The sequence below is a fragment of the Coregonus lavaretus genome (assembly GCF_964263955.1).
Source record: "Coregonus lavaretus genome assembly, chromosome: 9".
NCBI classification, from domain to species: domain Eukaryota; kingdom Metazoa; phylum Chordata; class Actinopteri; order Salmoniformes; family Salmonidae; genus Coregonus; species Coregonus lavaretus.
This window is the reverse complement of record NC_139996.1, coordinates 45,075,804-45,101,208: the sequence shown is the minus strand read 5'-3', so window position 1 is coordinate 45,101,208 and position 25,405 is coordinate 45,075,804. Positions and strand designations below refer to the sequence as shown.

The window sequence follows — 25,405 nt, the reverse complement described above, 5'->3', positions numbered from 1 at the left end:
AAGGGTCTGTTGTAATCATACATTTAGTGGTTGCACACACTTCATGATCATAATTTTGATTCAAAATAAGATTGGTGGACACTAATGCAATTGTGCCAGAAAATTACATCAATTACATCAAATCTGGAGATTGGAGTCCACCAGAGCATATGAGCGGAGTGGAGCGGAGTGGAGCGGGAGCGAGCGTGGAGCGTGAGCGGACGGATTTTGAACAGAGCACAGAGCGGCATTTTTAAAAGGACGGAGCGTCGCCCTATGTCCCGCTCCAATTTCGCTCGCTCACACCACGAGTCTGAAGCATGCTCAAGCCTGACCCAGAATCCATCTGTTTAATTTAATTTGTGTCGTCCATGAATTTGTATTTTATAGAGCGAGAGGAGCAGCAGCAGCAACAAGAGAAAAGGGTTGAGGAATTCAAAAGTTTATTCACTGCACGCAAAGGCCCAACCATAACAAGGGAGAGAAAAAGAGAGCTGGATGTAGCATTTTTTGAAATGATTTTCATGGACTATGAACCGCTGAGTAAAGGAGAACGCGAAGGGATGCAACACTTCGCCAGCGCAGCTCAACCGGGCTACACCCCCCCAAGAAACTATGATAAATCAGTACTTTACTTTGTCAAATTTACATCTGAGATGCCCCATTCACATGCTTCAGCTGGCGATCAAAAACGCCTTTAACGAGCACGACAACATTAATAGGCTGTTAGTGAAAGTCGGGCACCTGGTGAAAAGTGTACGCAAGAGCACAGAGGAAACCGACCAATTAGGTGTCCGCCCCACAAATGCCTGCGCCATTCGATGGAGCAGCCAGCTGCGGATGATTCAGTCGTTCATCCGGTTGTTCCAAAAAGACCCGTTATGGCAAAACAAACTCAAGTCTAATGTTGCTAACATCACCATGAATCAAGTACGGCAGCTGACGCACCTTGTCAGTGTGCTGACACCACTAGCAGATCTCACAGACAAAATGCAGAAGGAGCTGGGGAACCTGGGGATGATCCTCCCTGCTGTCACAGAAATCAAATCCCTGCTCACCGATTACACTCACGCTGCACTTCCAATGGGCATCGCTGCTTTTGCAGAAACATTGGCAAACAACGTGTTAATTCGCTATGGAATATACTATACTGATTAACATCTCATTTTAGCGTCAGTGTTAGATCCCCGTTTCAAGACAGAATGGATAATCCGAGATGAGTCTGTATGCAACAAATTCGGGGAGATAAAGTAAGGTTGTGGTTTAAGCTAAAAGTGAAATACATGCAGATTTTGTTCCTTTTTTGGAGTGAGCGGGGGGCGATTTGAGTGGAGCGCGATGCAAACTGCGTTGAGCGCTGAGCGATAATGAGCGGACTGGCCTGATGTGGCTTTGAGCGGGGGGAGCGGAGGGGTGAACAGCTCCGTGAGCGAGGAGCTGAGATTCTCACCGCTCCACTCCGCTCATATGCTCTGGAGTCCACAATGAATGTGATGGTGAGAGCTGTTGCAGGCGAAGCAAACACAATAAACTTGGCTTGTTCCTGGGTGAGTGGGTAATCCACTGCTTTGTGAGGGGTGCCTGGAATGGGAGAATGGGTGAATCACAGTGTCTCTTTCCCCTGCAAGCGGGCTTTGTGGGAATATATGGCACAACCATTCTTTAATCCCCCTTCGCCCCGTGTTTCTTCTGTATCTTGGCGAGAAAAGCACACTGGTAAAATGAAGTGCTTTGTAACACCAAAACTAGTGGCAACTGAGCTGCCACTAACTTGAATTAAACAAAACCTTAACTTTGCTGGAGTATTGAAACACATTATCCAGATATGTTTTGAAACATAACATGGTGTGTTGTAACACCACTTAATCAAGTGTTGTGCAACACCTTGCCAGGGACTGGGAGAACTAACAGAAAATATTGAAAACATTATTGTTGGTGTTTCGAGTCCTGTTTAGTGCAGAATTAGATCCCTTTGTCTGAAGTGTCTTAACATTGTTTCATGTATTTGATCATTTGCCATTTTATACCATTATGGCATGTATTGTCAATCTCAGTGTTCAACCACCAGCAGTAACTGGAAGTTGATGTGCACTTGCCTCTTCCATTGACAATCATGAATGTGGGAATGGGTGCTGTCCTCGTTGAACAACAATTTGTCGGACGGATTTGATATCCGTTCATCATGATCTATTACACCTCATGGCACAACAAGCTTAATACTAATATAGACATCTAATTGTCTTTCTTCAACAATGTATACCACACTGTGTGAAAGAATCATAAAGTCATTTTTTTTTTAATTACCCACAATCCTCTAAAATCAGAGTCACGTGGCAAGATATAAAATGCAAGGGGATTCATTTTAAACCAAAGACTTCCATTGAGTTAAATCACTAAATGTTCTCTCTCTTTGGGATATTTTGTCACTTTATTGAGACAGGTATGAAATGACAGAGGGGATAGACAGATTGAAGGGATGGAATTGAACCCCGGTCTTCGGTGGGGAGAGGGGTGACGTGGCCGACGTGTCTAAGCCGTGTGCTTTCTCAATAGACCACGGGCTATGCACGACTTGCATTTTTATTAAGTATATGTTTTGTTTTTCTTTTACAATTTCAATTCACCCAAAATTAATGTCTTACATTGTGGTTGAGTGGGTAAAATTCCAATGAAATGTACAGCCGTACTGCCCCTCCTGTCTATAATCAGTCTAAATAAAGCATTGAAAAAATAAAGGTGAAATATTCTCCATTCTCCTCATCATCAGTCAATATTTAGGCTATAAACCATTTGCATTTCTAAACCATTAATTTGTGTTTTGATGCTGTATTTTACGTGCACTGAAACCTCAAAGTGTTTTCACAACGATCTCTTAAAAACACCAATATTCAGGTTGAAGAACCACTTTGGGTGTTTCAGGGTATGTCATTTTTTATTTTAAAACACATTCTGTGCATTAAAACACTTACATTTGGTTTACATTCAAACACCCTCCAAACACCAGTTCTCATCTTAAGTGCACTACTTTTCAAGGTTTCATTACACAATCATGGTGTTTTGAGACCTTTCTATTTTTACAGTGCAGAATGACCCACTGTGAGCAGTAATTGCTTTCCCATGCCTGCCCTATGTTTCACCAAGAGATTAAGTGTGAGTTCCCAACTTCATTTCGAGATTAGAGACATTTCTTCATAAGATTTATTGGAATGGACGAGGTAGGGGGTAGTTGCCATAATGGCCTAAGGTCATTTTCATATAAAAGGACCCCATGTGCACTAACATGTGAAGTTCATAGGAGCATTCAAATTATGTGTGAAATGAAAGCTGAGTCTATATTTTTGACAAATTAAGGCATATATATATTTTACAACCATTTTCCATCCCAAAAATTAGGAATAAGCAAAGGCTTTGATTTCTTGTCAAACAGATGGAAAATGGGTCTTAGAAAACATCTACCAGAAAAAGTCTTAAAAGGTATTTGAAATACATAAAAACACAATAATGTTGAAGTAAAGACCCCTGCCAACTAATATCAACACTTATATTTAGTTTATTATATATTTTCTGCCTTCTATAAGTTTAAGAAACATTGCCTTGTGCCTTGAAATGTCATTACAAAAACCCACATCTTTAAGATATTTTCTAATTTCTCTCCCTCATCAGGAGGGAAGATAATGAAAGTTCACATTACAGTAACTGTTTTCTTTCTCTTTCTGTCGTCTGGTGGTCAATGCAAGTGTGAAAAGTCTGGACTCTCTCTCTCTCTCTCCAATTGTCACATCTTCCGGCTCTTGCTGACACCTACCCATGAGCCCCTCCCTAACCTCACCCACTGAGCACCAGTTGACACCGGTCAATCTGAACCAATCATAGATGTATATGTTTCACAGGTTTGTACAGTACATTATAGTACAGTAGAGTTGAGTACACTATAATGTACTGTACTGAACTATACTCTACTGCAGGGTTTCCCAAAGTCGGTCCTGGAAATGAGCAAAATAAATAACAATATGGGGATGAGGTAGTTGGGTGGGCTAATTACATATGGGCTGTGTACAGGTGCAGTGATCGGTAAGCTGCTCTGACAACTGATGCTTAAAGTTAATGAGGGAGATAAGAGTCTCCAGCATCAGAGATTTTTGCAGTTCATTTCAGTCATTGGCAGCAGAGAACTGGAAGGAATGGCGGCCAAAGGAGATGTTGGCTTTGAGGATGACCAGTGAGATATACCTGCTGGAGCGCATACTACGGGTGGGTGTTGCTAGGGTGACCAATGAGCTAAGATAAGGCGGGGAGTTGCCTAGCAGTGATTTATAGATGACCTGGAGCCAGTGGGTTTGGCGACGAATATGTAGTGAGGGCCAGCCAACGAGAGTGTACAGGTCACAATGTTGGGTAGTATATGGGGCTTTGGTGACAAAACGGATGGCACTGTGATAGACTACATCCAATTTGCTGAGTAGAGTGTTGGAGGCTATTTTGTAAATGGCATCTGCACAGTTCTTACAGTAAATGTGTTTTTGTAAAATGTTCTATGTAAATTGTTAAAAGTAATCCTATTCATAGTTTGAAAACATTGAAATCAATGGTTTTTGTTTGGGATATATTTTAAGTGAAAAAGCAGAGTCTCAGCGCAATTCTGTTTCCGTGGAATTTGCCCCAAAACAAAAGTGAAAAAACTATATATTCCAAAATTGAAGTAAAAAACAATTATAGTTGCAAACAATTATGTCTAAACAACTCAAAATGTTACGTGGCCACCATCTATTTTAAATGTACAGTTGAAGTCGGAAGTTTACATACACTTAGGTTGGAGTCATTAAAACTTGTTTTTCAACTACTACCCACATTTCTTGTTAACAAACTATAGTTTTGGCAAGTCGGTTAGGACATCTACTTTGTGCATGACACAAGTAATTTTTCCAACAATTGTTTACAGACAGATTATTTCACTTATAATTCACTGTATCACATTTCCAGTGGGTCAGAAGTTTACGTACACTAAGTTGACTGTGCCTTTAAACAGCTTGGAAAATTCCAGAAAATGATGTCATGTCTTTAGAAGCTTCTGATAGGCTAATTGACATAATTTGAGTCAACTGGAGATGTACCTGTCGATGTATTTCAAGGCCTACCTTCAAACTTGCTTGACATCATGGGGAAATCAAAAGAAATCAGCCAAGACCTCAGAAAAAAATTGTAGACCTCCACAAGTCTGGTTCATCCTTCGGAGCAATTTCCAAACGCCTGAAGGTACCACGTTCATCTGTACAAACAATAGTAGGCAAGTATAAACACCATGGGACCATGCAGCTGTCATACCGCTCAGGAAGGAGACGCGTTCTGTCTCCTAGAGATGAACGCACTTTGGTGCAAAAAGTGCAAATCAATCCCAGAACAACAGCAAAGGACCTTGTGAAGATGCTGGAGGAAACAGGTACAAAAGTATCTATATCCACAGTAAAAATAGTCCTATATCGACATAACCTGAAAGGCTGCTCAGCAAGCAAGAAGCCACTGCTCCAAAACTGCCATAAAAAAGCCAGACTACGGTTTGCAACTGCACATGGGGACAAAGATCGTACTTTTTGGAGAAATGTCTTCTGGTCTGATGAAACAAAAATAGAACTGTTTGGACATAATGACCATCATTATGTTTGTAGGAAAAAGGGGGTTACTTGCAAGCCGAAGAACACCATCCCAACCGTGAAGCACATGGGTTGCAGCATCATGCTGTGGGGGTGCTTTGCTGCAGGAGGGACTGGTGCACTTCACAAAATAGATGGCATCATGAGGAAGGAACATTATGTGTATATATTGAAGCAACATCTCAAGACATCAGTGAGGAAGTTAAAGCTTGGTCGCAAATGGGTCTTCCAAATGGACAATGACCCTAAGCATACTTCCAAAGTTGTGGCAAAATGGCTTAAGGACAACAAAGTCAAGGTATTGGAGTGGCCATCACAAAGCCCTGACCTCAACCCTATAGAAAATGTGTGAGCAGAACTGAAAAAGCGTGTGCGAGCAAGGAGGCCTACAAACCTGACTCAGTTACACCAGATCTGTCAGGAGGAATGGGCCAAATTTCACCCAACTTATTGTGGGAAGCTTGTGGAAGGCTACCCGAAATGTTTGACCCAAGTTAAACAATTTAAAGGCAATGCTACCAAATACTGATTGAGTGTATGTAAACTTCTGACCCACTGGGAATGTGATGAAAGAAATAAAAGCTGAAATAAATAATTCTCTCTACTATTATTCTGACATTTCACATTCTTAAAATAAAGTGGTGATCCTAACTGACCTAAGACAGGGAATTTTTACTAGGATTAAATGTCATGAATTGTGAAAAACTGAGTTGAAATGTATTTGGCTAAGGTGTATGTAAACTTCTGACTTCAACTGTATATCCCATTTAATGAACCATTTCATGCAATAGTGCTTTGAATTTGGCTCTGGTGTGAAATCATTAGTAATGTTACTATAAAGAAAAAGTTTAATGATTCCGAAATGGACAAGAAAATAATTTGTACTCATTATTAGTAAATAAATCAGTCATCATATTCCAGAATTTTAATTGAAAAACACATAATTTCCTTGTACAATGACGATAACATTACATGATGTGTAAGATTGAGTGGAATTTTACCAAACGTATATAAAAAAAGTATTTATTTATTTGTGTATTATGATGATGTTACCTGCCATATGCTTAACAATTATTTGTACATTTTGTCCAAGACAACATTTCACCCCCCCCCCCCTTTCATTTATCAGCGTCACCTCATAGGATATTACGTCACACTGTTGGACAATACACAACAGGCAGTCAAAGTTTACAGTTAAAACATAATGACACTTTCAGAGGTTTCTGACCACTGTAAAATGCAACTATTAAACATTAGAAATGGATCCTCGTTAAATTATTTAACAAGTGTACTCATTCCAATTACAGAGCCTCGAGAGAGTCCTGTTTTGTTATTTGTAGTATACCTCCCCGTGTCGGCCGTGGGTAATTTGCACGCCTGCTGCCTTAATCCTTGAGTATTGTAGCCGTTTTCTCAGGCTCACTCTCTGGAATCGAACCCTGATTCCCCATTTCCCGTGGTCACCACAGTAGGCACAGAAGTAGCATCAAAAGTTGATAGGGCAGCCACAAAGGGCATGCAATCACCTTGAGGTTATCTAGAGTTACAAACAATTTCGGGGGCGCCCAAGACGACCTCACATGGGTTTTGGGTTTGATAAATGCACGCATCATCGAAGGTCAATGTTCTTTGGCATGTATTAGATCTAGAATTGCCACAGTTAACATTGGAGTGATCAAAGGACTGTATAATGCTTGTTTACTAAAAGAAGAATGTGGCAATTTTGTTCTGGAGTAGCTCTTATGTTTAAGTCACATAATGATAACATTTCATTTAGAGAATTGGCAATGTGCTTTTTTCACACTCCAACAACTTCGCTAACCAATGCCTCAGCTCAAGGACTGTATCAGCTTTAAGGATCTCTAATGGCCCTCCATGATGAAGAAAAGTGGCATAGCTGAATGTATTAGAGCTGTATTAGGCAGTCCCAGTCTTTGTAGAACATAAATAATAATTGGTAGCAGTTTAGCAAATTACCAATGTTAAAAAACTAGGTTGAAAACCTGTGATTTGTCTTGATAGTCCAAAGTGGCTTCCTTTCCTTGTCTCTTCCTGCACTGATCATTAATAATTGGGCAGTTAAGTTAGTGCCTTATATTTAATTAACCATTCCTGTATTTTAAGATCACTAGACCAGTGCACATGTGGGAATGGAGACTAGGAGAGAATGTCATACACTGTTGTGATACAACAGTGCTATATTCCACACTATGCTGTGAGCAAAGGTGGCACCACAGGTCCCAGAGTGGTGTGGCAAAAAACAATTTCTGGGGCCCATAGATATTCCTGATCTGGTAACCTAACCAAGTAAAACTCCGGACCTTATACAGTATGACGTGATTAGTGTGTTATAAAAAGTTTTAATATGGGCTATGATGGGACCAGAATTTTTCTAATCAGGTCACATGACTTTTTTAAAGAATCCTGGAAAGACTCCTGGCCTTGGGGAGGATGAAAACCCTGTCAAACTGCAGCAACCTTGTACTTGTTCGTGTGAATTATATTTTAAAGAAGGACTGGGTGCTTCCTCTACACAGACACAGAGAAAGCATCATGGTTGACTTTAAAACTCATGTGGCTTAGGTTGCTTTATGCAGGTTTGCTTCGTTTAGTCCTGCCCTATGCATCTGTAGACCTAATTACAAATTAACTCACTGTCTATGTCAGCTATTGTGTTTATTGATTAATTCCAGTTAGTCATTTTGGATTTAAAAAGTCTAGGATTTAAAAAGTCTAGGTAGCCTAGTCAGCCCAAGTTTTGATCCCATGCACATTTTCTCACAAAGAAATTGGCTATAACTAAATACACAATGTTACCGATTTGTTTACCCTGGCCAGAGGAACAGGGTGCATAGTAGGATAGACTATGCAGCTGCTGTTGTTAGTAGCCAACAGTTGATCAGACTGAAAAATAGTATTGTTTCCATGCAAGACAGCATGTCAGATCACTAATGTTTAGGTGTATAGCTGCTACATTTATGTAAGAATTTTTGCTTGTGTCTATCGGGAGTGATGGGTTATCAGGCTTGCTAAATAAATAGCGGAGGAAAGTGGAGAGCGCACCTTGAGCTATGTGCCCGACCTGCGAGACTTGTGATTTCTGTAAATCTGATTGGTCAAGACATGCAAATAGCCTGCAGTAGCACTCTGATGTGGACAGAGAAATTGTGCATGAGTTGACAAACAATGAGGCAAATCACTTTGCCCCTCTTTTTAAATCTTTGTATCAATATATTTTATTAAACCAAATCAAAAGTGGTGTGGAGCTGCCACACCTGATTGAAAGTGCTGTGGCAAATGCTGCCTCGCCACACATTTTCCAGCAGACCTGGCAGTGAGGCTATGTTGAGCTAGTTGTGTGCACCAGTCTTAAGTTGCAGTTACACCCCCAAAATGGCTGACTTTCAATGTGTTCTGAAAAAAAAACGGCTCTGACTTTGGGTACAAGAAGCATCATGACATAGATGATAGGGTCTGGGTTTGTTTATATGCCATGATAATAGAGATATTAACCATTATAAGAAGAACATCAACCGACGACGCATGATGTCAAAAGCAATTTCAACCTAATCATTATTTCCCGGTCTCGACTTAAAGGCCAAACTAGGGAACCTTCATTTGTGGCATGGCCATATCATGCATTGCGTGATTGTTATTCTTATTTTCAATTTGAAGGGAATAAAATAAAAGCTTAATGAAAAAGTTTAATGAATATCCCATATCAATGAATGTCACTTTCTCTTATTCCCTCATCCTTGAATAAATTGCATGCCAGTTGCAATTGTATTATTATGTTATGATTTAGGCTATGTAACAAGTGAAAAGCAATATTATTATTTATCACTATTCATTATTTGTGATAATGAGTGGGCCTGGCTATGCCTGAGAGGTTCATTCCACAATGTAGAGCATCTTTGCCTTTTGCCTTTCACCAGTTGTCTTCCTAATGGATCATGGGCACCATGATTCACATCTCTCTACCTGAAATAGGAGAAATGGAAAGTACGGAAAGTGTGCCTGATTAGGATATGTAAGAACTAGCAGTTGGTCTAGATCCTCAATAACCATCTGAATAAATGCTTACCCCCTTTGGATCCTTAAGAGAAAACATGGCCTTTGTTAGTGGGGTTACATTTAGTATTTATATCTAGATAGCAAAGTGACCTTCATTTCAATGAATTAATATACGATCAGACCTTAGTTGGTGGAAATGTTTGAATTTCATTCTTAAAATATACTTTTTACAGCAAATTATTTAGGCTCTTTCTCTTTGTGAATCTGTACAGTGAGGGAAAAAGGTATTTGATCCCCTGCTGATTTTGTATGTTTGCCCACTGACAAAGAAATGATCAGTCTATAATTTTAATGGTAGGTTTATTTGAACAATGAGACAGAATAACAACAAACAAATCCAGAAAAACGCATATCAAAAGTGTTATAAATTGTTCTCCCTTTAAGAGTGTGCTCCTAATCTCAGCTCATTACCTGTATAAAAGACACCTGGGAGCCAGAAATCTTTCTGATTGAGAGGGGGTCAAATACTTATTTCCCTCATTAAAATGCAAATCAATTTATAACATTTTTGACATGCGTTTTTCTGGATTTTTTTGTTGTTATTCTGTCTCTCACTGTTCAAATAAACCTACCATTAAAATTATATACTGATCATGTCTTTGTCAGTGGGCAAATGTACAAAAACAGCAGGGGATCAAATACTTTTTTCCCTCACTGTACCTGTATAAAAGACATCTGCCCACAGAAGCAATCAATCAATCAGATTCCAAACTCTCCACCATGGCCAAGTCTTAAGAGCTCTAAAAGGATGTCAGGGACAAGATTGTAGACCTACACAAGGCTGGAATGGGCTACAAGACCATCGCCAAGCAGCTTGATGAGAAGGTGACAACAGTTGGTGCAAATGGAAGAAAAATGGAAGAAACACAAAATAACTGTCAATCTCCCTCGGCCTGGGGCTCCATGCAAGATCTCACCTCGTGGAGTTGCAATGATCAGGAGAATGGTGAGGAATCAGCCCAGAACTACACGGGAGGATCCATGCAAGGTCCCCCTGCTCAAGAAATCACATATACAGGCCCGTCTGAAGTTTGCCAATGAACATCTGAATGATTCAGAGGAGAACTGGGTGAAAGTGTTGTGGTCAGATGAGACCAAAATCGAGCTCTTTGGCATCAACTCAACTCGCCGTGTTTGGAGGAGGAGGAATGCTGCCTATGACCCCAAGAACACCATCCCCACCGTCATACATGGAGGTGGAAACATTATGCTTTGTGGGTGTTTTTCTGCTAAGGGGACGGGACAACTTCGCCGCATCAAAGGGACGATGGACGGGGCCATGTACCGTCAAATCTTGGGTGAGAACCTCCTTCCCTCAGCCAGGGCATTGAAAATGGGTCGTGGATGGGTATTCCAGCATGACAATGACCCAAAACACACGGCCAAGGCAACAAAGGAGTGGCTCAAGAAGAAGCACATTAAGGTCCTGGAGTGGGCTAGCCAGACTCCAGACCTTAATCCCATAGAAAATCTGTGGAGGAAGCTGAAAGTTCGAGTTGCCAAACGTCAGCCTCAACACCTTAATGACTTGGAGAAGATCTGCAAAGAGGAGTGGGACAAAATCCCTCCTGAGATGTGTGCAAACCTGGTGGCCAACTACAAGAAACGTCTGACCTCTGTGATTGCCAAGAAGGGTTTTGTCACCAAGTACTAAGTCATGTTTTGCAGAGGGGTCAAATACTTATTTCCCTCATTAAAAATGCAAATCAATTTATAACATTTTTGACATGCGTTTTTCTGGATTTTTTTGTTGTTATTCTGTCTCTCACTGTTCAAATAAACCTACCATTAAAATTATAGACTGATCATGTCTTTGTCAGTGGGCAAACGTACAAAATCAGCAGGGGATCAAATACTTTTTTCCCTCACTGTACATCAACTTAACTTATTTTCTTACACTTAAGATCTCTATAAAGTAACGCATGCACAATGTTAGATAGTTACTATATTCAAGAATAACTCACCAAGGCTTTCTCCACTAGTAAATGTCAAACTGAAACACAGACTAGACAAGGAAATGCCCTTGACAAATGGCTCTGAATTGCATAGCTGTACTCACTTACCTTTCCTGCCTATCATCTATCCACCCAAATTGTATTTACCATACATCTTTCAAACATCCACCCATCCAACCTTCCTCCATCCATCCATCCATCAATCATCGGTGTATCTAAGAAACAACAACATTTATTAGGAAACTTTATCTTTGTTAATGGTGGTGTAACTTGCAGGTGCACATGTACAGTATACATTACACTCTGTATTGATTGTAAAAAGTTAAAACTCCATGGACCATTTGTCAAAATTATTATCATATTGTTGCCCACAAATGGTTTGTGATAAAATGTAAACAAATTGTCAGATGTTTGCTGAATGTTCTCAACAGTGGCACACTTTTATAATGATGTTCACACCATAAGCAGAAATATGCCAGGTTTGCATATTCTAACAGAGTAGATTACATAACTGTACGCTGCACAAAAATAAAATGTTATACTCAACAAAAACTCAGAACAAGTCTTTGGAGATTAAGTGAATGTGCCCTTGTCAAACTGGCAATACATTGAATTAAAAACAGTACAAATGATAGACTTCAAAGTCATATGGTCAGTCAGAAAATACATGCATATACGCAAACACATACATTAAATGCGATAGTGTTTGAATTCATTCCAAGTTCAAGAAGAAAGTGACCAGTCAAAAATGGCACACAACATTTTAACTTAAAGTGGTTGTGAATGTGGGCTTTTGCATTTCTTCGTTAGCTGCTGCCTTTCTTTAATCTTGTTTACACCACCCTATTGAGCGCCTCTTTTTTTCCTGTAGTTATTGTCTGTTGAGACTTGGAGACAACAACTCTTGGTTTCTTGCTGTGCAGCATGGTAGATAGGGGAGTGAAGGACAGCATTGAACTGGAAGTAATGAGCAGGGAGAGATGGGCAGATAGAAGGAACGCTACTGCCATTCTCTGTGGTTACCATGGGATACCCATTACAGACTTTCATCTTTGGCTCTTCGACACATCTTACATCATCTACATTTTGACAGAATGCCAATTACTGCAAATAACTACTTTTCTCTTGGGCTTCAACTGGTGCTGAACCAGGCCTTTTCTGCGACATGTGATGCAGTATAATTGAATTAAAAAGCTCTGCTTGTGGCATTCAGAAATGTATGGGGTAGAGAGCTTGGTATATGCATGAATTTCCCAAATTGTCTGTTGAGGCCAATTCCTTTTGGATGGCAGCTTAAGACTGGTTCTTGGTTTAGAAATGTCACAGTATGTTCATGTCAAAAATAAAGACCTTTCTGTCGATTTTAGTGCTTAATTGAAACCATATTGGTAGATGGAGTGCATATTCTGATGACACATCTTTCATGTTTACCTTTAACCATGTACACACAAGCGACATGAAAAATGCTGTTCCACTCAAATGCTACCATTTTGAAATGTTGACCTCTATGTCACACGTTTCTTAATGGAAAGAAGCTGTCACGCTTTGATATCTCCATGTGAGCAGTGAAAAGAGGAGGAGGGAGTCTGATAACCGTTATCAGACTCTCTTTCACTGGCCACCTGAGCAGTGTGAATTAGAGTGATGAGATACACTACATGAGCAAAAGTATGTGGATGCCTGCTATAACAGCCTCCACTCTTCTGGGATGTTGGAACATTGCTGCGGGGACTGATGTTGGGCGATTAGGCCTGGCTCGCAGTCGGCATTCCAATTCATCCCAAAGGTGTTTGATAGGTCAGGGCTCTGTGCAGGCCAGTCAAGTTCTTCCACACCGATCTCGACAAACCATTTCTGTATGGACCTCGCTTTGTGCACGGGGGCATTGTCATGCTGAAACAGGAAAGGGCCTTCCCCAAGCTGTTGCAAGAAAGTTGGAAGCACAGACTCCTCTAGAATGTAATTGTCACGCCCTGGCTCTGGGACTCTGTTATGTTGAGCCAGGGTGTGTTGTTTCTTTGTGTTTTGTGTGCTAGGGTGATAGTCTAGTTTTGTATTTCTATGTTGGCCAGGGTGGCTCCCAATCGGAGACGGCTGTAGCTCGTTATCTCTGATTGGGAGCCATACTTAGGTAGCCGTTAGGCATTCATTTGGTGTGGTTTCTTGTTCCGTGTATGGTTTGTGTATGTAACCAAGGACGTCACGTTATCGTTTTGTTGTTTTGCTCGTGTGATCATTATTTAATAAATATGTTCGCATTCCACGCTGCGCCTTGGTCCTCCTCCTTCGACGATCGTGACAGAAGAAACCACCAAAACTGGACCAAGCAGCGTGTCCAGGAGCCATCGCCAGAGGAATCTCTAGCGGATCTCCTGTGCCACCTCGACTGGGTCAAGCCATGTGAGGAGGAGAGAGGCTGGAGTTGGAAGCAGAAGAGCGAGAGTTGGGCGAGAACTATGGAGGCCTGGTCCACGGGGAGGAGAGACTCCCAGAAATGTTTTAGGGGGGGGGCTCACGCCGTGGACGACGGGGCAGCAGGAGGCCGCGATAGAGCGGTTAGTAGAGGAGGCCGCCAGGTTACGGGGGCCACTGGTCACAAAAGGGGAGGAAAGTGTAGAGGCACGGCGAGAGGTACTGGGGTGTGTTACCAGTCCGGTCCGGCCCGTTCCTGATCCCCGCGTAGGGCCAGTGGTGTGTGTCCCCAGTACGGTCCGGCCTGTTCCTGTCCCTCGCACCGAGCCTGTGGTGCGCGTCGCCAGCCCGGTCCGGCCCGTCCCTGCTCCCCGCACCAAGCCAATGGTGCGCGTCGTCAGCCCGGTCCGGCCTGTTCCTGCTCCCCGCACCAAGCCAATGGTGCGCGTCGTCAGCCCGGTCCGGCCTGTTCCTGCTCCCCGCACCAAACCAGTGGTGCGCTTCGTCAGCCCGGTTCGGCCCGTTCCTGCTCCCCGCACCAAGCCAATGGTGCGCGTCGTCAGCCCGGTCCGGCCTGTTCCTGCTCCCCGCACCAAGCCAATGGTGCGCGTCGTCAGCCCGGTCCGGCCTGTTCCTGCTCCCCGCACCAAACCAGTGGTGCGCTTCGTCAGCCCGGTTCGGCCCGTCCCTGCTCCCCGCACCAAGCAAATGGTGCGCGTCGTCAGCCCGGTCCGGCCCGTCCCTGCTCCCCGCACCAAGCCTGTGGTGCGCGTCGTCAGTCCGGCACAGCCCGTGCCTGTTCCACCGGTGCCTGGTCCGGCACCGGTCAGCTGCTCCACTCCGGAGCTAGAGCAATCCGCTCCACCAGTGTTCAGTCCAGCTCCGGCCAGCAGGGCCAGACCGGACCAGGGGCGCTTTGGGGGGTTGGTTGGAGGGTGGGGGTCAAGCCCGGAGCCGGAACCGCCTCCGAGGAGGAATGCCCACCCGGCCCTCCCCTGTTCGGTTTATGTTTGGCGCCTTTGGGGGGGGGGTACTGTCACGCCCTGGCTCTGGGACTCTGTTTTGTTGAGCCAGGGTGTGTTGTTTCTTTGTGTTTTGTGTGCTAGGGTGATAGTCTAGTTTTGTATTTCTATGTTGGCCAGGGTGGCTCCCAATCGGAGACGGCTGTAGCTCGTTATCTCTGATTGGGAGCCATACTTAGGTAGCCGTTAGGCATTCATTTGGTGTGGTTTCTTGTTCCTTGTATGGTTTGTGTATGTAACCAAGGACGTCACGTTATCGTTTTGTTGTTTTGCTCGTGTGATCATTATTTAATAAATATGTTCGCATTCCACGCTGCGCCTTGGTCCTCCTCCTTCGACGATCGTGACAGTAATTGTATGCTGTAGTGTTCGATTTCCCTTTACTGAAACTAAGGGGCCTAGCCCGAACCATGAAAAACAGCCCCCAAACTTTACAGTTGGCACTATGCATTCAGGCAGGTAGCGTTCTCCTGGCATCCGCCAAACCCAGATTCGTCTGTCGGACTGCCAGATGGTGAAGCGTGATTCATCACTCCAGAGAACACGTTTCCACTGCTCCAGAGTTCAATGGCGGCGAGCTTTACACCACTCCAGCGAACACTTGGCATTGCGCATGGTGATCTTAGGCTTGTGTAAAGCTGCTCGGCCATGGAAACCAATTTCATGAAGCTTCCAATGAACAGTTCATTTGTTGCTTCCAGAGGAAGTTTGGATCTGGTAGTGAGTGTTGCAACCAAGGACAGACACATTTTACATGCTACAGCACACGGCAGTCCCGTTCTGTGAGCTTGTGTGGCTTACCGTTGAGCCGCTGAGCCGTTGTTGCTCCTAGACGTTCCACTTCACAATAACAGCACTTACAGTTGGCCGGGGCAGCTCTAGCAGGGCACAAATTTGACGAACTGACTTGTTGGAAAGGTGGCATCCTATGACGGTGCCACGTTGAAAGTCACTGAGCTCTTCAGGAAGGCCATTCTACTGCCAATGTTTGTCTATGGAGATTACATGGCTGTGTGCTCGATTTTATACACCTGTCAGCAACGGTGTGGCTGAAATAGCCGAATCCACTAATTTGAAGGGGTGTCCATATACTTTTGTTTATGTAATTAGCTCCCATGTAGCCCTGAGGCTGGGGAATAACAATAGAAAGGACCAGCACTGATTGGAGAGGCCCAGAGTCATATCTTAATACAGGCTGACAAATGCAATTACGAGGTTAGTTAAGGTTATGGCAAGACAGACACTCACACTGCAGATTTCGACATGCTTTTTGGGTTCGTATTGGAATAATTATTCTGAAAGCCAGAAAGACTGCCCTCTCTGACATAAAAATATATTTTTGGGCACTTTTGCTGTGGCCTCATCCTGCTGATTAATTTATCCTAGAATGACCTTTTATGCTGCGTTTTGCTCAAGAATTTGTTTTGAAGGCTGACATCTCTCTTTTCAAATATGTCTTGGAATAGCAGTCAGTATTGGCTATAGACTCTAGGAGTAGCTTTTTTTACACTAGTCTGTAGTCTGTCCACCAAGCCCCAACCGATGTCTACCTCTCCTTGTTAAACATCTACTCAACAAAGCATGTTATTTGGACATTAGCATTGCATCTCCTTGGCCTTTTCAATAGGAGTGGGACCTATTGGCAAATAACTGAAGTACTCAAGTGATGTCACTCTCCATTGCAGAGTATGTCACATCTCTCTTTTTCATGTAGATATTCAACGAATTTGATATTTTCTTATAAACAAACCCTGATTTTGTGCTTGATTAATCTCAATGGACAAGCTACTTAATGTCCTAAATCATCATGAATGCATACAATCTTCGTATCTTTGCTGTTCTCCATACGTCCACACAATACAGTACATTTTATTATGTTGTATTCAAACAAGTGTGTATGTGGGTACATGCATACATACTGTATACAACTATGTCCTTTGGAAAATACAGTGCTCAAAAAAATAAAGGGAGTACTTAAACAACACAATGTAACTCCAAGTCAATCATACTTCTGTGAAATCAAACTGTCCACTTAGGAAGCAACACTGATTGACAATTTCACATGCTGTTGTGCAAATGGAATAGACAACAGGTGGAAATTATAGGCAATTAGCAAGGACTGGTTTTGCTGGTGGTGACCACAGACCACTTCTCAGTTCCTATGCTTCCTGGCTGATGTTTTGGTCACTTTTGAATGCTGGCGGTGCTTTCACTCTAGTGGTAGCATGAGACGGAGTCTACAACCCACACAAGTGGCTCAGGTAGTGCAGCTCATCCAGGATGGCACATCAATGCGAGCTGTGGCAAGAAGGTTTGCTGTGTCTGTCAGCGTAGTGTCCAGAGTATGTAGGCGCTACCAGGAGACAGGCCAGTACATCAGGAGACGTGGAGGAGGCCGTAGGAGGGCAACAACCCAGCAGCAGGACTGCTACCTCCGCCTTTGTGCAAGGAGGAGCAGGAGGGGCACTGCCAGAGCCCTGCAAAATGACCTCCAGCAGGCCACAAATGTGCATGTGTCTGCTCAAACGGTCAGAAACAGACTCCATGAGGGTGGTATGAGGGCCCGACGTCCACAGGTGGGGGTTGTGCTTACAGCCCAACACCGTGCAGGACGTTTGGCATTTGCCAGAGAACACCAAGATTGGCAAACTCGCCACTCTTCACAGATGAAAGCAGGTTCACACTGAGCACGTGACAGACGTGACAAAGTCTGTAGACGCCGTGGAGAACGTTCTGCTGCCTGCAACATCCTCCAGCATGACCGGTTTGGCGGTGGGTCAGTCATGGTGTGGGGTGGCATTTCTTTGGGGGTCCGCACAGCCCTCCATGTGCTCACCAGAGGTAGCCTGACTGCCATTAGGTACCGAGATGAGATCCTCAGACCCCTTGTGAGACCATATGCTGGTGGGGTTGGCCCTGGGTTCCTCCTAATGCAAGACAATGCTAGACCTCATGTGACTGGAGTGTGTCAGCAGTTCCTGCAAGAGGAAGGCATTGATGCTATGGACTGGCCCGCCCGTTCCCCAGACCTGAATCCAATTGAGCACATCTGGGACATCATGTCTCGCTCCATCCACCAACGCCAAGTTGCACCACAGACTGTCCAGGAGTTGGCGGATGCTTTAGTCCAGGTCTGGGAGGAGATCCCTCAGGAGACCATCCGCCACCTCATCAGGAGCATGCCCAGGCGTTATAGGGAGGTCATACAGGCACGTGGAGGCCACACACACTACTGAGCCTCATTTTGACTTGTTTTAAGGACATTACATCAAAGTTGGATCAGCCTGTAGTGTGGTTTTCCACTTACATTTTGAGGGTGACTCCAAATCCAGACGTCCATGGGTTGATACATTTGATTTCCATTGATAATTTTTGTGTGATTTTGTTGTCAGCACATTCAACTATGTAAAGAAAAAAGTATTTAATAAGATTATTTCATTCATTCAGATCTAGGATGTGTTATTTTAGTGTTCCCTTAATTTTTTTGAGCAGTGTATATACTGAACAAAAATATAAACACAACATGTAACTATTTCAAAGATTTTACTGAGTTACAGTTCATATTAGGTAATCAGTCAATTTTTATATAAATTCATTAGGGCCCTAATCTATGGATTTCAGATGACTGGGCAGGGGAGCAGCCATGGGTGGGCCTGGGAGGGCAGCCATGGGTGGGCCTGGGAGGGCAGCCATGGGTGGGCCTGGGAGGGCAGCCATGGGTGGGCCTGGGAGCGCATCCACTGGAGAAGTAGGCACATCAATCAGAATGAGTTTTCCTCCCACAAAAGGGCTTTATTACAGACGGAAATACTAAACTTTCCGGGTGGCTGGTCTCAGACAATCCTGCAGGTGAAGAAGCCGGATGTGGAGGTCCTGGGCTGGTGCTCTTACACGTGGTTGTGAGGCCGGTTGGACATACTGCCAAATTCTCTTAAACAACGTTGGAGGTGGCTTATGGTAGAAAAAGGAATGTTCAATTATCTGGCAACAGCTCTGGACATTCCTGCAGTCAGCATGCCAATTGTACGCTCCCTCAAAACTTGGGACATCTGTGGCATTGTGTTGTGTGACAAAACTGCACATTTTAGAGTGGCCTTTTATTGGTGGTGCACCTGTGTTAAGAGCATGCTATTTAATCAGCTTCTTGATATGCCACACCTGTCAGGTGAGTGGATTATCTTGGCAAAGAAGAAATGCTCACTAACAGGGATGTAAACAAATTTGTGCACAACATTTGAGAGAAGTAAGCTTTTTGTGCGTATGAAAAAACTTGGGTATCTTTTATTTCAGCTCATGAAACATGGCAGCAACGCTTTACATGTTGCATTTATATTTTTGTTCAGTATATATTTTCTAATACTTTACTGTGTTCAGTTTTGCAATCCACTACTGTGGTAAATAGTATCACTGTCAGTGCTGGCTTTTGGCTGTGGTAGGCCACGTATATCTGCCAAAATGATCTGGCAAGGGGAAAGATAACTGGCAGACTCCGCCACAGTATACCCAGGCCTCCAAGGGGTCACCACGGAAACTTCCTTTTCTAAGCAGCCCTCTCTATATCCCAGCAGCCAAAACAGGAAGGCTGGTTTGGTTTTCAAGCTTGATGAACTTGATGCTAATGTTTTCCTGTAACATCCATGTTCGATTGTTGCATTCCATCTCCATGATTGTTGTTGTGTCAGATGAGGCTATTAGCGTGTATTTTCTGTCTGTACCTCCATTTCATATAATTGTCCTTGACAGTATTTCATTAGATCAGAAACACAGACACACTAACACACATACACACATGCACACACAGTCAACACTGCTGTTCTATTATATACTATTTATATACTACTCACTTTATATTTGTAAATACAGTGTAAATACAGTCCATTATTACTATGCATACTACCTCGCTTATTACTTCTGTTACCTGTTATATTTTACTTGACCCTTTTTATTGTTATTATTGATATTGACTAATGTACTGCATTGTTACAGGAGCTAGCACATGAGCATTTCGCTGCACCTTTTATACCTGCTGTAAACTGTACGTGATGAATAAAATGTGATTTGATAAATAAATGATCTCCCAGAAAGAAATATAAAGTTTGAATGGGTAGCGTTAGTCCTTTAACAGTAAGATGGCTTTTCATACTGTCACGTCTTTTGAATTACATGACATTGTCAGGGGCAAAAGCCTCTTCTGGATGACACTGTTGTGTCAGTTTGACGTCCATATAAACGATGAGCTAACTGAAGTGGAGAGTGGTGGTTGAGGTAGCAAGCAGTTTCACTGTCACTCGGTACGTACACACACCCAAGACACGTTTATCTTGTCAAAGTCACTGTTATCGTCCATCAGGACTTTGGGGTACTTAGTAGGGCTCTGCTTTATCACGCCAAGCCATTTGGGTGGATTAGTGTATGTTTGATAAGCTACATGGTTGGGACTTCTACTTCTACCAAAGAACAAAACAGCTTTTTTCTGTGGAAGAGTGAACAACTGAGTGTTTGCCATTTTTAATATGGAATACTTTTGTGTTGTGTTTCCAACGTCATTCGTATGTACATAAACTGTACAATAGGGACATCTTAAGGGGTTTGATTAGTTAAGCAGCTCTTTTCACCAGTCCCATGAGAGAAATAATACATTTTGAGCATCTTACATGTTTGAAATAAGACCCCTCAAGCAAGTTAAACCCTGAAGTCTAAAGCCTGTCCTTGGCAAACACCTCAGATCTTTCCCAAGGTTATGTAGAGGGACGCTTTATTTGAAGAGCCTATACAAGGTCAGAGCTCACCAAATGTTCTTAATACATGCTCTTCACATGAAATGCTTATGGAGTGTTGCGCTTTGGACTCTTACTGCTTTGCACTGTGTTTTTTCTATCCAGAGTTATATGGAGAGAAGGGATTGAACAGTGAGAGAAAAGGGAAGACAGGGAAAGTCACACGGGAGAAAGTACTAAGACAAGGTGTGGAAAAGAGAGCTAGAGATGGGGAGTAAAAAAGGAAAGGGGCAGAGAGAGAGGGGGAAAGAGGGAGGATGTGTGTGAGTATATTTACCATACAGCTGAGCCAAAGCACCATGACTGAGTCTGAATGAATGGATGAAGGCGAGAGGAGAGCTTAAAGGCATGGGGAAGTCTGCATTCAGTCACTGCAGTGACCGCGGGTGCCCTCTCGCATGCTGATGAACTCCCATGAATGGCCCCATGGACTCTCCCCACTCCAATATATACCAGGCCCCAACAACTATGGCCTATATGCAGCAAAGAACCACAAAAAAAATGGCAGTGTTTCTCTGTAGAGAGACCAGGGTTCCCCAGGGTCCAAATAAGGTGGTGGAAAAAAGCGAACAACAACATTTCTTATGGAGGGGGGTTCAGTCATTGTTATTTTTGTCCCCTCTTTAATGGTGTTTGTAGTTGTGTAGCTGTTTCTTGAAATGGAAACGTAATACACTCTAAATAATGCTGGGTTGTTTGGTTGACCGAACTGCTGGGTTGCAGCCGTTGGGTCACTTAGTTGGGTTGTTTTATTTAAAAAGAGCAAGGTTGGGTTGTTGATGCTGGGTTATTGGCGCTAGGTTATTGACTGATCAGAAGACTGGAGGTGTAGCTCCATTACTGGACGTTACAGGTTTGCCTATACAGAGAGCTGCCACAGATTATTGGAGTGGCGCAGTGGTCTAAGGCACTGCATCGCAGTGCTAGCTGTGCCACTAGAGATCCTGGTTCGAATCCAGGCTCTGTGGTAGCCGGCCGCGACCGGGAGACCCATGGGGTGGCGCACAATTGGCCCAGCGTCGTCCGTAGGGGAGGGAATGGCCGGCAGGGATGTAGCTCAGTTGGTAGAGCATGGCGTTTGCAATGCCAGGGTTGTGGGTTCGATTCCCACGGGGGGGGCAGTGTGAAAAATAAAAAAACGAATGTATGCACTCACTAACTGTAAGTCGCTCTGGATAAGAGTGTCTGCTAAATAATGTAAATGTAAAATGATTCAACTAACCTGGTATTCGCGATACTCTCGTCATTCTTGATTCTGTAAAACAGTTATCTTATAGATGTCTGTGTCCAGTTGCAGGTGGTTCTACAAACACCAGAGAAAACTCAGAAAGAAAGTAAATCCATGTTTTGTATCAAGTGAGATATGCCTCTTGCATGTGTGTAGATCTTTATTTTGGTAGCACTATGTGAAGCGTATAGCTCTGCTACTCTACCAGAGCCCGACGGGCCCCGACATCTGGTTAGGGCCGGGTAGGGCCTTTTCTTCATCAATAACTAGTGTATGGGCAGGGCTCGTGTATCACTCATTATCTGGTGTACAATCTGTTGCTAAGTTGGAGTAGGATGCAGAGCACCCTGCCTCTATCCTTATCCTAGTAGCCTAGTTGTAATTTTCTAGACTGTCAGGATGTTCATTTCCAGCTCATAAATTACAATCCTTAGCTATGATGATTTCTTTGATTATTTTTTCTCTCACATTTGTCTCCCATGATCTATTCAGCTCTCCTCCCCTCTGTCCTGCTCCCAGAGACCAACCAAGTGCTATTCACTAATCATGGGCTCAGCTGATTCTCACCTGAGCGAAGAACCATCCTACTGAAGTTTGAAATAGCCCTGCCGTCACTATTAGACATTGAGTCCACATATGCATTTGCATGTTGTATTTTCTTTGTGGGTTTTGTCTTACACAGTCTACACAGTCTAGTGCATTTTACAGTTGAAAAGGTGACAAAGAGATTATGTTTTACTATCGTAATATGCAGTGATCCCAGTAAGCAAAATGACGTTGAAAATACGTCTTTTAGACATCTTTTCCAGACGTTGATGTCACGTGCGTTTCAAGTGCTGAATGAAAGGTTAGAAGACGTGTTTTCCGGACATCAAAAACACGAATTTTCCGGATGTAAAAAATACAAGACGTATTTTCAGGAAGTTGAAAATATGTATTTTCCAGATGTCGAAGAGACATCCTATATGGACGTTGAAAATACGTCTTATACGGCCGTTGAAAATACATCTTATGCGGATGTTGAAAAGACGTCATGTACAGAGGTTTTCAGTCATTGATTCAATGGAGAATTTTCAACTGCACATACACTCTCAATGAAGTAAGCATTATATCACAATAATAAAGGAAAGAGGAGCCAACTGAAGGTTGCAACAGAATATTTATTATTGCTTTCTTCTGTCACATGCAATTCAGTTGAAGTTTTCAAAAGCTTTAAAACTGTCAGCGATTATGTTAAAAGTAGTCCAACAGACCACTTCAACTACAATAACATTCTCAGTAATAGTTACAGATTTTTTATTTTCTTGCTTTGACAGTGATATGTTGTTGTTTAACTACCTTAGATAATTGCACTGACTGTCAGTCGCTCTGAATAAGAGTGTCTGCTGAATGACCAAAATGTAAACACTTGCAAAGCATGCTGGGTATTATTGTTATGAGCTCCTCCCCCAAACAAGTACACATTTGGTCGGTGCGGACCAGATCCAAATCTGAACGAATCATAGACGTCTAGGCTATGTTTCACAACTTTGAACATCACATTACTGTACGGCAGTTTAGTACAGTAGAGCACAGTAGAGAACAGTACGGTATGGTACAGTACAGGACAGTCAAGTTTTATTCAGTAGAGTAGAGTACAGTAGAGTACAGTACGGTACAGTCCAGTACTTTTCTTTACTGTGCTCTACTGTATTGTATTCTACTGTACTGTACTATACTTTTTATTACTGTTATTTGTACTGTACTGTAATGTACTGTACTCTGCTGTGCTCGACTGTAGTTTACTGTGCTGTCCAAACATGTGAAACATAGACATCTATGTTTGGGCCAAATCAAGGCTGGTCTGGACTGGACCAAATCTGAACCAATTATAGACGTCTATGATTGGTTCAGATTTGGTCCGGACCGGACCAAGTATCAACATCCTTGGACGATAAAATCAAGGCCAGTCCGGACTACACCAAAAAAAGACATCCCGTCCAGACAGGACCACAATAAGGCGTCCAAAAGATGTCGCCATCGATAAATGCTTAGTGGGCATATACTCGTTCACTACAGTACTTCACGCATCTAAAAGCATGATCAGTGGAATTCTGGGCTGGTAGAAAGAGATTCCACCATATTGCTTAGGCTACCAGTCATGATGTTTCACGATCATGGCTGCCATCCCATTTCTGACACCAATATAGCAAATGACAAACCCGGGTCCTGGCGTGAAAGGCAAACACCCTACTGGACCAATCATAGATGTCTATATTTGGGCCAAATCAAGGCCCGTCTGGACCGGACCAAATCTGAACCACTCATAGACGTCTTTTTGGGGGTCAAAACAAGGGCAGGTCGAGAGCGGACCAAAAAAAGACTGGTTCTACAAAAGACGTTGCCTGAAGGTAAATGCTTAGTGGGATGAGAATTCTATTGTTCCCGTCAGGAGCGCAGGCTTTTGCCTTAGATGGTAAAGTTTTCGTCTCTGGACCACACAATTTTATGAATGCAATCCGATAAGGCACTTCTGTCTCTACATTGGCTGGATACATTGGTGGGGCCTGGGCACACAAATGCTCCTAGAGCGAGGGTCATACAGTACAATAAGCCTCCTTGGTTCTACTGGAAAATTGACTTAAAATGTAACTAAAAGGTAAACTCAAAAAAAGCTGGGTTGTTTGGTTGACCCAACTGCTGGGTCGCAGGCGTTGGGTCACTTAGTTGGGCGTTAAAAACTGCTGGGTTATTGATGCTGGGTGCTGGGTTATTGGTGCTGGGTTATTGAAATATGACCCAGTGGGTCAGATCAGAAGACTAGAGGTGTAGTTTAGTAGGGGCGTGGTTTTCAGGGATTATTTTTTTTTTTCGAACCATGAGAGTAAACTTCATTCCTGTTTATCGGTTCTGTTGTATAGTTAATTACATACTAAGGTTGAACATTGACAATTTTGTAGTTTCAATGAGGTTTACAGAAGTGCATGAGTTTCTTAAAAACCTGTGTAAACTGCATTGTTGGGATGCTAGTAGGTGCTATACTGTATTAAAATATGTAGAGATTATCTTAATTTTACAGAAGAATGTGTAAACTGTTAAACAAAATTAAGGGAAACTTCAATTTGCAGTATGTAAATTTAACATGATGAACAATAATTACATTTACTCTCATGGGTGGCCAATAAGATGTAGCTGAAAGCCACACCCTTAATAAACCATGCCTCCTGAAAATAACCTATGGATTACATTAAAAAAGACCCAGCATGAGAATAAAAAATACCCAACTCATGGTTAAATCAACCGATGTTTGGGTAATCACAACAACCCAACA

General features: G+C 42.9%; 1 protein-coding gene across 1 annotated transcript in view; it reads left to right on the top strand.

Annotated features, from left to right (window-relative positions):
- The window catches only part of LOC311135374 (chemokine-like protein TAFA-5), a gene marked incomplete at both ends in the record, with an annotated part of 224,058 nt that overhangs the window by 80,628 nt on the left and 118,025 nt on the right, over positions 1-25,405 (top strand). The window lies entirely within an intron of this gene.